This window comes from Trachinotus anak, unplaced genomic scaffold, assembly GCF_046630095.1.
Source record: "Trachinotus anak isolate AG129_WGS33_773 ecotype Australia unplaced genomic scaffold, CSIRO_AGI_Tana_v1 ptg000021l, whole genome shotgun sequence".
NCBI lineage: Eukaryota > Metazoa > Chordata > Actinopteri > Carangiformes > Carangidae > Trachinotus > Trachinotus anak.
The window spans coordinates 28,299,449-28,309,629 of NW_027273872.1; the positions used below are offsets into that span (position 1 = coordinate 28,299,449).

Here is a 10,181-nt window from a genome sequence, read left to right on the forward strand (position 1 = left end):
TGTGTGACTGTGTGAAGCTGAGCTGTTTCTGGAGGAGAGCTCTGTGTGTTCTCTTGTCCCCATTCACAAAGGCCTGTGAGTAGCTACACGCTACAACTGCGCCACCTTGTGGCCACACGTCATCACTCTGTGTGTGGTTTCATGTTGGCAGGAGGAGCCTCTCTTATTGCTGCCTGGTTGCTTAGAATTTCATGACTTTTCATGGTTCATAGAAGATCAGTTTATGAAAAAGATTGGTTTATGGAACTGATCAGATCCATGTTTCAGACCAACTGTGTGATCTGCAGAAACATCTCAACACTGTACAGGCTGTAAGAGAAAATCACCTGAGCTCATGGCTCACACAGTCAGTGACCCCAGCCTGCCGGTGAATGTTTGCATATTTTTACCAGTAATTTTTCCATTAATATCAGTAAGTACAGTAAAAAGGATTTACTCTAACTCTTACTCCTGTAGCTCAAATTTTTTTAAGTATTTTTGCCAGTGTATGTGTGATAGATGGTACATATTAACCACATACCTGCTTCACTGTTTTTCCTCTCAGGTTCTATCTGCTGAGACAGAACCAGTCAGAGTCTATAATTCCAGGCTGCAGGACTTTAACATGCAAATGATCATTTACATTCAAGCATTTGCCAAATGAGTTCAACTCAATAGATTCCTGCAGGAACGAGTCCTAAAACCCAGAAATTAGTTGCATTTTATCACTTCCTGGTCCCTGGTCCTGAGACATTTTCACAAAATCAAATCCGTCAGTAAGTCCCTCAGTCCTGATTCTTGAAGCTTCTTGTCTCGTCTGTTAAAAAAGACCGGTTGCTAACAAGTGTCTAAATGAGACTACAGAGGTTGTCAGGGACAAACTGTTAATAACTTTGTCAGAGGAAAGGCTTCTGTAGGAGAGCTCAGAGCTAAATCAAACTACAGGTTGAAGGTTAGTGGTGGTGACGGTGAAGTCATGTGACCGTGGTGTCGTTGGTTTAGAGCCTAACATGAGCTTTTTACTGCTGCTGATTGTATTTAGGCTTCAAACATCATAAAGTGGAGTCATTAGTGAAGATGATCCTGCTGAACCAAACCTGTCAGGATCACAAACTGTTGCTGATTTTCTCTAATCATCCAAAACACGGTGGAGAAATCCTGTTGGCTGTTAGTGGAGGAAACCAGGAGATGGAAAAAGACGTTATCAGTGCAGCACTGTATGACTGTATATAAGCTGAAGTATCACAGTAAAGCTGTTACTAAAAAACGGTAAAATGATTTTAGTGCAGGATGTTTTTTCCATTTATAATCATAAACACTAAATGACGACAGATTCAAATATGTCTTTGTTTTGAAACTTTATTTAAATGAAACAATGAACAGGAATCATATCTGACATCTCACACAGGCTCCTCACACCGCAGTGTTTCCATGAGGACACTAGCATAACATAACATGAACATAAATCCAGGCAGAACTCATCCAGTACAAACCTGGAGCATGTTTTATGTTTTATTACACGCACCTCACATGATCACATGGTCATGGAAGAAGTTACTGTACATGGGTTTGCTGATAAGCCCCGCCCCCAAGAACAGTATTTCCAGGAATCCCCCTTTCTGATAGGTCAAGGGATTCCTGGGAAAACTGGACCCCAGGAGAGAGGAGAAAAACAAAAGGTCAGTGAACTCTTCCTCTTCTGATGTGAGCCATGAGCATCATCATCACCCTCATCATCACACAAGCCCCAGTAGATCCAGTCCTCACATGCAGTGGTCCAGCTGTGATTCACATCTCCCAGTTACAGGTTAGAAGCTTTGTCACATCTGTGTTTTCATTTGTGTGTGTTCATATATTAAGAGTTAATAAACTGTGCTGGTCATGTTTTTTAATGTTAATAAATCTTTCACTGATGCTTTACAGATCATTTATAAACCATTAGTCAGAGACACTGAGTCGCCTCTCTAAACAGTGAAAGAGCAGCAGAGTGATTCTGGATGAGCCGACAACGTGGCACCAGAACAGCTGCGGCTGAAATGCATTTCCGACATTTTAAACTGTATCAAGCAAAAGTTTGATTTCTTTCAAATTTGTCCTTTTTCCAGATTTTGTGATGAATTCTACAGCTTTCATCTTTTCCTTGTGAACAGAGACAATGTTGGATGGAGACATGAGCAGCCTCTCCACACAGTGTCTCCTCAGGGTGTCTCCTCAGGGCGTCTCTGAGTATCTTCCTGTCCCATCACCCCTGATTTCATATGATTCTCCCTGACTGAAGCGAACCAGGTCCCTGTAGACCTGCTGCTGGATGCTGCTCAGACTGGTCTTTCTGTCCTCCGTCCCGAGCTACAGTGCTTCATCTCAGACTACCAACTGACCAGAGATGCAGCACTGCACCATGGGCCGCAGGGAAGAGCGGGGGTGGTTCACAGACAGCTGAGGTGAGACTGGTGCCTCTGAGCGGACCGAGCTTCTTGTTACAATATTTTATTATTTCAAACTTCAGTCAACTTCTGTTTGGTTCAACATCATGTGTCTGCTCACATCACTCACTGCTGCTAGCTTTTGTAAGGGGGGTGGGGGTGCAGGGGAGGGGTCTATGAAAATAACACAAACATTTTAGTTGGGGTGGGGTAAACAGGAAATGACTTTAACCCCCAGTAGACCTTCATAATACCAACTTCCTGTCCTTCTGCTGCTCCGTCTCACATTTCACACGCACACACTCACAGATGAAGCTTTTAAAAGGTGTGTGTGTGTGTGTGTGTGTGTGTGTGTGTGTGTGTGTGTGAGATACTCACCTACTCACCTCTCTACTACACTCTCAACTCTGACATCTGAAATACAACACATACGTACATTTTGTTAAAAGGGACACTCAGCACAAAGGCTACAAACACACACACACACACACTGATAGTGGCAGAGCTGGTGCACAGATTCTCTCTAACAGGACGTTTGTGAGGGTTTGGCCTGTAAACTGAGGCCATGTCATGGAGCTCAGCGTCATGTGGGCTCAGGTGGCTCATTACCACCTGTTTGACTTGTCTGTGTCCAGCAGCTCACAGGTTCAACAGCAGGAGCCACTGATCTCTGGTGAATGAGGCAGCCCCAAAGCTAAACACTGAATCCACACACAAACACACACACATAACGTGTGAGGGGGGACATGTGTGGGGGCCTGGTGGTGTTCTCCTGCTGTTGGTTCTGTGTGTTCTGGCCTCAGCCCGTCATCCTGCTGCTGCTGGAAGTCCACAAAGACACAGCTCTGACTCTCAGGTGTCAGGTGGACTTTATTTTGTTGTGAGGTTCTGGGTAAAGAAAGTCCCCAAGAAAGTCACATTTCTGACCTGCAGTGGTTTCACCTCTCACCTGGCTGCAGTGAAGCGCAGGTGGACTCCAGGACTCTGTGACATCATCCTAGGCGAGGTCAGAGGTAAAACAGGCCTGAAACCAAACAACACTGCTTTTCAGCCAGCTGTACTAACCATACTAACTAATAATACTGAGTCATGTCACAGATATACCAACTTCAAAACAGGAGTACAGAAACAGAATAAATCCATGTTTCCACACAGTCTGATGGTTTGATACTGCACTATGAAAATGACAGCGTCCCCCACCACCATCCTGGACCAGGACCACATGATGTGACCACTCTCTGAAGAAGCTGTTCATCCCTCCTGCAGCTGCAGAGACCTGGAGAAACGGTGGTGCTGGTTTGTCAGTTGTGTGTGTTTATTTGCTGTTGAACCTGCAGGTATGTCAACCAGCATCACTGTAAGACTCCGGGGCACAGCTGGAGCTCAGCACTTCAAAGACCGAGCAGTGGAAATAGCTTCCTGTGAGCTCAGTGGCTGAAATGTTGCTCTAGAGGAAGCAGGCGTCTGATTGTTGGCTTCATGTCAGATGTGCATATACTGATGTTAAACTCCTTTTTCAGAAACAACAGAAACAGTGAAGTGTGTCTTACCCTGAGTGCAGACTGCTGGTCTCCATCTTCCCTATCAGCAGCCACAACAGCCTGATGAAAGAACACAGTGAACAAAGCTTGTGTTTTTATGCACTTTTATGTTGAAATAAACTTTGATTGCAGAGACTCGCTAACATTAACGTCCTCTGAGCTGCAGCACTAACACTCACACAGTTTATAGCTCTGTGTATCACTGAGTTCCTGATTCATCCAGGAGAGAGAGACATATAAAGAGAGAGGCAGGGAGAGGAGCCGGGTGTTTTCCAGGAATGCTCTGACTCCACTCGGCTGGAAACTCCCAGTCTGCCCATGTAAGGCCAGAGCCGGCCCTCATCTGGGGATCATGGAAAATGGGATCGCTGCTTTGGATAAACATTCCCTCTTCCAGTCTGTGATCGCTCCCACTGATAGTCTGTCACCCCCACCCCCACCCCCCCCACCCCCACCCCACTTACACACACACACACACACACACACACTTACACACACCCCAGCACCTCCTTCCAGCTGGCTACATACATTCCCTTTTCTAGTCACAGTGAGGAGAGACTCTCTTAAAAGGCAGCAGGGGGAGAGGATGCCTTTATCTCACCCAGTCCTTCTCCCTCTGCTCCGGGCTCAACAAGTCCATATTAAGAAGAAAGACTCTCTCTCTCTCTCTCTCTCTCTCTCTCTCTCTCTCTCTCTCTCTCGCACACACACACACACACACACACACACAGAGAAAGCCACAGTAGGTCACATCTTGAAGGAAGTGTTACCCTCATGTAAACCAAACCAACAAACAAATCTGCCCTTTCCCACCATGACTGTGTGTGTGTGTGTGTGTGTGTGCGTGCGTGTGTGTGTGCATGTGTGCATCCTGTCCCTGAGATTTCCTCATTTCTTCTTCTTCATGACAATCATCATCATGTTGTGTGTGAATTGCTCATGTGCACTTTGTAATGTGCAAAGACATTTGTGAGTGTGAGTGAGATTCAGTCTTGTGTGTGTGTCTGTGTCTACAGCTCACTGATCAGCACACTGTATCTTATCCAGTCACACACTGATGAACGAGTGTTCAGGCGCTCAGGAAACTAAAAGCTGTGACTGATGTCAGAGCAGCTGTGAATGTGAGGATGTTCAGGTAACGGCCGTGGACAGACTCAGTCTGGAAAACCTACTACTTACTAAAGACATGTTCTGGTGGTTTTCATGGTGGAGGTCTGCAGCCTGACCACACACACACACACACACACACACACACACACACACACTCACACACAAACACACACACTGAGAGGACTGAGAGGACTGCTTCATTTTAGGACCGAGACACATGTTATAGTGAGTGGACAAATAATAACGACAAAGCCAACACTGACTTATGATGTCATCATCAAGATAACATTATTAATCATGTTAAACATATAACACATCATCTGACCCTCAGCTTATAAACTGTGAATCTGTCACCGTGTGTTCCTGACACTGGGTGTTGTACAGAGTGTACAGAGTGCAGACAGCAGCAGTGTCCAGACACACACACACACACACATATGCACCACTTCAAGTTACAGGGGATGTTGGCAGTATTTCTTATCAAGTGGTTTCAGTGTTTGTTGTTCATTTGTTCTTGTTTGCGTGAAATATCTAAAGTTTTATTTTACAATAGCAGCTCCTTCTTCTTCACAGCAGCATCTCTGTGACTGTGGATCACTTTGCTCTGACATTAAACTCATCAAGTGTTTTCTGACTCAAACCTCTGAGGGTTTACTGTATGTTACACGTTTCCATACTGTCACTTCCTGAACCTAAGAACATGAGACAACATGATGTTTGCTCCACTCCAACCAACCGCAGTTGATCCCAGTCTAACAGAGCACCTGCACAGGTGATGATGGTTTTCAGCTTCATGCCACGTGTTCACTGTCAGAGGGGAAAACATGGACCCAGACAGACACAGGGACCTCACAGAGGGTTCCCATCCCCTCATGGAGGTGGACAGACTGAGATCAGACGTCCCTGTTGGACACAATAATGCTTGATGTGTGGACACATCCTCAGGAGACCGTGAGGACGGATCCAGGTAGACTGAAGAGAGGACAGAGGTTGAGCAGCTCTGTTGTGTTCCTGTGTGTGTAGCTCTTATATACATGTGTGCACAGTGGACATAGTTTGTGTTTCATTACTGGGATTATACTGCAGGAACACGAGAAGCAAGTCGCAGCATCTGATTCATCTCTGCATCACAGCATTGTGGACCTGAGATGAAGAGTTGAGCTCAGCTCAGAGACATGAGGCTCACAACTGTGAACATCTGTCAAGTGTCTATGTCACCGACTGTGTAGACAGCCGTGTACAGCTGTACTACACTGTAAACAGCCAGCACACGTACAGCCTGACTGACTCTATGATCATCCCCTGGTTTAAAACGAATGAGTCCAGACCTGCAGCTGATTTAAATCAGATCCTGGACTCTCAGTGAGGGAAGCTGTGTCACAGTCACAGTCCGTCCACACCACCAGGCCTGAGTGGGAACGTGTGTGCGTGTGAGCGTGTGAGCATGTGTGTTTAGACAGGCTGTGATAACAGTCAGAGCCATCTCTCCTGTTGAGCCAAACATTGCCTAATATGGTCGTCTTTCTCTTTCCCCTTGGCTCTGTAAATCACACACAGGAAGCCCTCTCTCCATTTTACCCCATCTGTCTGTCACACTAAATGTCTCTCTAGTACTCATACACTCTCTCTCTCTCTCTCTCTCTCTCTCACAGATACACACACACACACACACACACTCACTCATAAACACACAGCAGAGTGACACCTGTATAATGTAAAATCAAATTTATTCTAAATAAAAAGCTCAAACAGACAGGAACAGTCAGATTTAGTGGTGCAGTGATTTAAGACGTGATGGTGTCAGAGTCAAGTCCACATAGAGAAGCAGGTCTAAACAGAAACAGACCACGTACAACACATAAAGGCCACTGTAAAAGTGGGTCTTAACATCAGTTACCAAAAATGGCAATGCTGAACAGCAGTGAGTCAAACACTGGAGCCGGATCAGAGCGGCTACAGGGGCCGGCTGCTGGTGTGAGGAGGGGGGGTCCAAAAGAATTCAGGGCGCAGTAAGAGACTTAGGGAGGTTTCCTGCTAGGAACCCAGGAGCCAGGGGCCATGGGAACCGATCAATGCTCTGATTGGCCCAGGGCAAGGGTTCCCATGGTGGAGGTCGGGGCCCCCTGAGGGTCTCGCAGTGAGAAAAAAGAAGATGTTCCTAAAAATAAAAAATCCATCTAGCACTCTGTGGTTTACAGTAACTGCACTGACTGAGCCACTGGCTGGGGGTTTATAAGGGTCTGAGGGTGGAGAGAGGGGCCTTCAAGATCCTGCTGGACTACCTTGACTTGACTATCAACCAAAGACAAACCAGCACCACCACTTCTACACTGCAGAGACCCAGTCCAGAGGAAACCTCTTCCATGAGGTACGCCTCACCTCCTCTTTCTCCCCCCTGTCCCCCTCCCCCTCATTATCCCATGTGAAACTGACCCTGGCAGTCATGGTCTCTGGGTCCCAGGGGGGGGCTGGTATGAGTGTGTGTGTGTGTAGGGGGTTATGTGAAAGTCCTCCTAACCTAGTGCCCCTAAGACTTTTGACTGCTCAGTAAATAAATACAGCATTTCCTCCTCTCCTCCCTCCGGACACTTTCTCATGTCCCTCCCAGTCATCAGCGGGACAGGAGCTCCCGGCTGCTGGGAGGGAGTCACAACACATGTTCTATGAGCTGGACTTTGGGAACAGAGACCTCAGCCTGACACTTTGACAGGGACCATGAAGACGCCAGTCAGTACAAGCAGCCATAACTGACTGAGGAGGACATGAAGCTGCCACATGAACCATCAGCTGAACAGAGACCATGACACAGAGACTAGAACGTACAGAACCATTCTCAGCTGCTTTAAAGACAGGATCTGTACAACGCTTACATCAAAAACTACTAACATGCACTGTTGCACCAACCAGGACCAGGGCCTGTCCAGCCCTACTGTGCAGGTGTGTCTTTCTATCTTTGGACTCTGGACTCTGGACTCTGGTCCTCAGCTTGAAGGTTCAGACCCAGTTACAAGGTTCAAGTTAGAATCAGGTTCAGGGGCTTGGGAAGGCTTTATGTCAGCATCATGTTACCGTGTCCCTGAAGTATAGTATGATTGGTCTAAACTGGGGAACACTGAACACAGAGTGTCTGAGCGCAAGGAGGAGAACACAGGAGCGGTACAGTACATGCTGCAGTCTGAAACTTTATTGAGAAGGCAAAATATAGGAAGTGTGTGTGTGTGTGTGTGTATGTGTGTGTGTGTGTGTGTGTGTGTGTTATTGCTCTTACCTGGTCTGTTTCTTCCACACCTCCTGGTTAACCTCCTCTCTTGTCTTGTCTTGAACACACTCAGGTGGAGCTCTGGTGAAACAGACATGGGTTAAGTGTGTGTGTGTGTGTGTGTGTGTGTGTGTGTGTGTAGTCCACATTGTCCGTGGTGTAAACCTGGTCCAAGTCTTTGATGCTGGGTCCAGATTCTGTGTGAGGTGAGACTGATGTCGGCCATATTGCAGGAGGGTCTCACATCAGATTGTTACTCTGTCTTTACCATTTAAGGGCACCAGCAGACCCCACCCTGCCCCACCCTCCCCCAGGACACAAGCAAAGATTAGATTTTTTTTCCCTCCAACTGAGATGAATTTGGAAACTAGCTCAGGGGCCAAACTGATCAACCTGTGACACCTGAAACCTACTAAAGTGCTGTCTGCTGGGCCCCCCGGTCCCAGGCTGCAGGTGTCTGTGTCTGCTCTTTATGATCAGTTCAAGTGTTTTTAAGTAAATGATGGATAAGATTTACACAACTGACTGAAAAAAAACACACACACACATTTTGTGTATCAGAAATCTATTTTTTCGACTCCCTCATCCTGTAAATCATCTCATGACCCCTCAGACCCACCACTGACCCACAGTCCTAATAACTATGAATGACAGTCTATTTGTGGGTCTGTGTGTTGCACTGTACATGGATGGGGGGAGATAATGAAGAAATATTTTTACCAAGCAGACAAAAAGAAATCTCAGGTCAAGCCTTGACTGGTCCAAGTTTAGGAACAAGTGAAAGTGACATGTTGGTGTAAATGAAGTGATGCAGAGCTACAGTCTGTTTCACTTTCAGTGGGCTCTGCAGCAGCGAACAGTGACACACCTTCAGATTAACCAGATTCACTCTCTGTCACACACTCTGCAGAACAACACAGCATTTTAGACTTGTTGTACTACTGGGCTCACCTGAATCCACAGCAGTCTGACAGGCTCACTGCACGTCACACTGAGTGAGACTGGTTCAGAAAAACTCAGCTGCAGTCTGTGTCAGACTGTTACATATCAGGTCTGAGACGTGTGCAGAGCTGAGATGTTACACTGAGTCACATCATCCATATGAAAATGCAACAAAAGACAAGTGCATCTATCTCATGCTGTACTGTAACCGGCTGGTCATAGACCTGGGCTGTAGCAGAGGTCACAGAGTGAGAGTTCCTTCAGCTGTCACTGGACACGTCTCACAGAGCCCTCTGGGACCTGGTCTGGACTGAAAGCCTTCAGGGTGACTTGGCTTTGTAATGCTGTGCTGACTTTTCAAATTAATTTGAAAAAACCTGACTCTGACATTAAAAGTCATTTAAAAAGAAAGAAACCATGCTAAGATCTGAGAAATGACTGGCAGTAACAATGTGCTGTATGTATGATGAAGAGCAGAAACTGCTGCATTCCTTCAGGAGTCTCTGTGATCGTACCTTCATGAGTCCTCTGCCTCACTGCTGGACCGATGAGGTTTCCATCTGTTGTCATCACCACTGGCTGCTTGCTCAGTTTTCCTTGGTGAAATGAATCAGCTGCTCTTTGACTTGTCTCTCCACCGTAAGACTGCTGCTGATGAGACGCAGCATCCTGCTGAAGTTCTCTGAAACTCACTCAGCTTTAAAACTCTTCTCACAATCAGATAAAGTTCAAATCTGAAATACTATTGCTCATCAGTGTGGGACACCCTCTGCTCTTTGTGTGTGTCTGTCTTATGAAGCAGATGGACTGCCAAGCCATGCATTCCTCTGTTACCTTGTATGGTCACTGGGGGGAGGGCCTTGCAGCAGGGAATGCCCCCTCCAGACATGAGCGATTGGCTGATGTCAGGGGAACCAAGAAGCCTCA

At 46.5% G+C, this 10,181-nt stretch overlaps 1 long non-coding RNA gene across 2 annotated transcripts; it reads right to left on the minus strand.

Moving 5' to 3' along the window:
* Positions 1–1,320: 1,320 nt before the first annotated feature.
* LOC139606060 (uncharacterized) lies at positions 1,321–10,181 on the minus strand. Of its 2 annotated transcripts, XR_011684543.1 has the most exons (4): positions 9,770–10,181; positions 8,322–8,393; positions 3,352–4,003; positions 1,321–2,816 (listed from the first exon to the last, which is right to left on the minus strand). It is a non-coding gene; the product is annotated as an uncharacterized lncRNA (long non-coding RNA). The 2 variants fall into 2 exon arrangements; XR_011684542.1 differs by having other exon boundaries at positions 1,321–4,003; positions 9,770–10,172.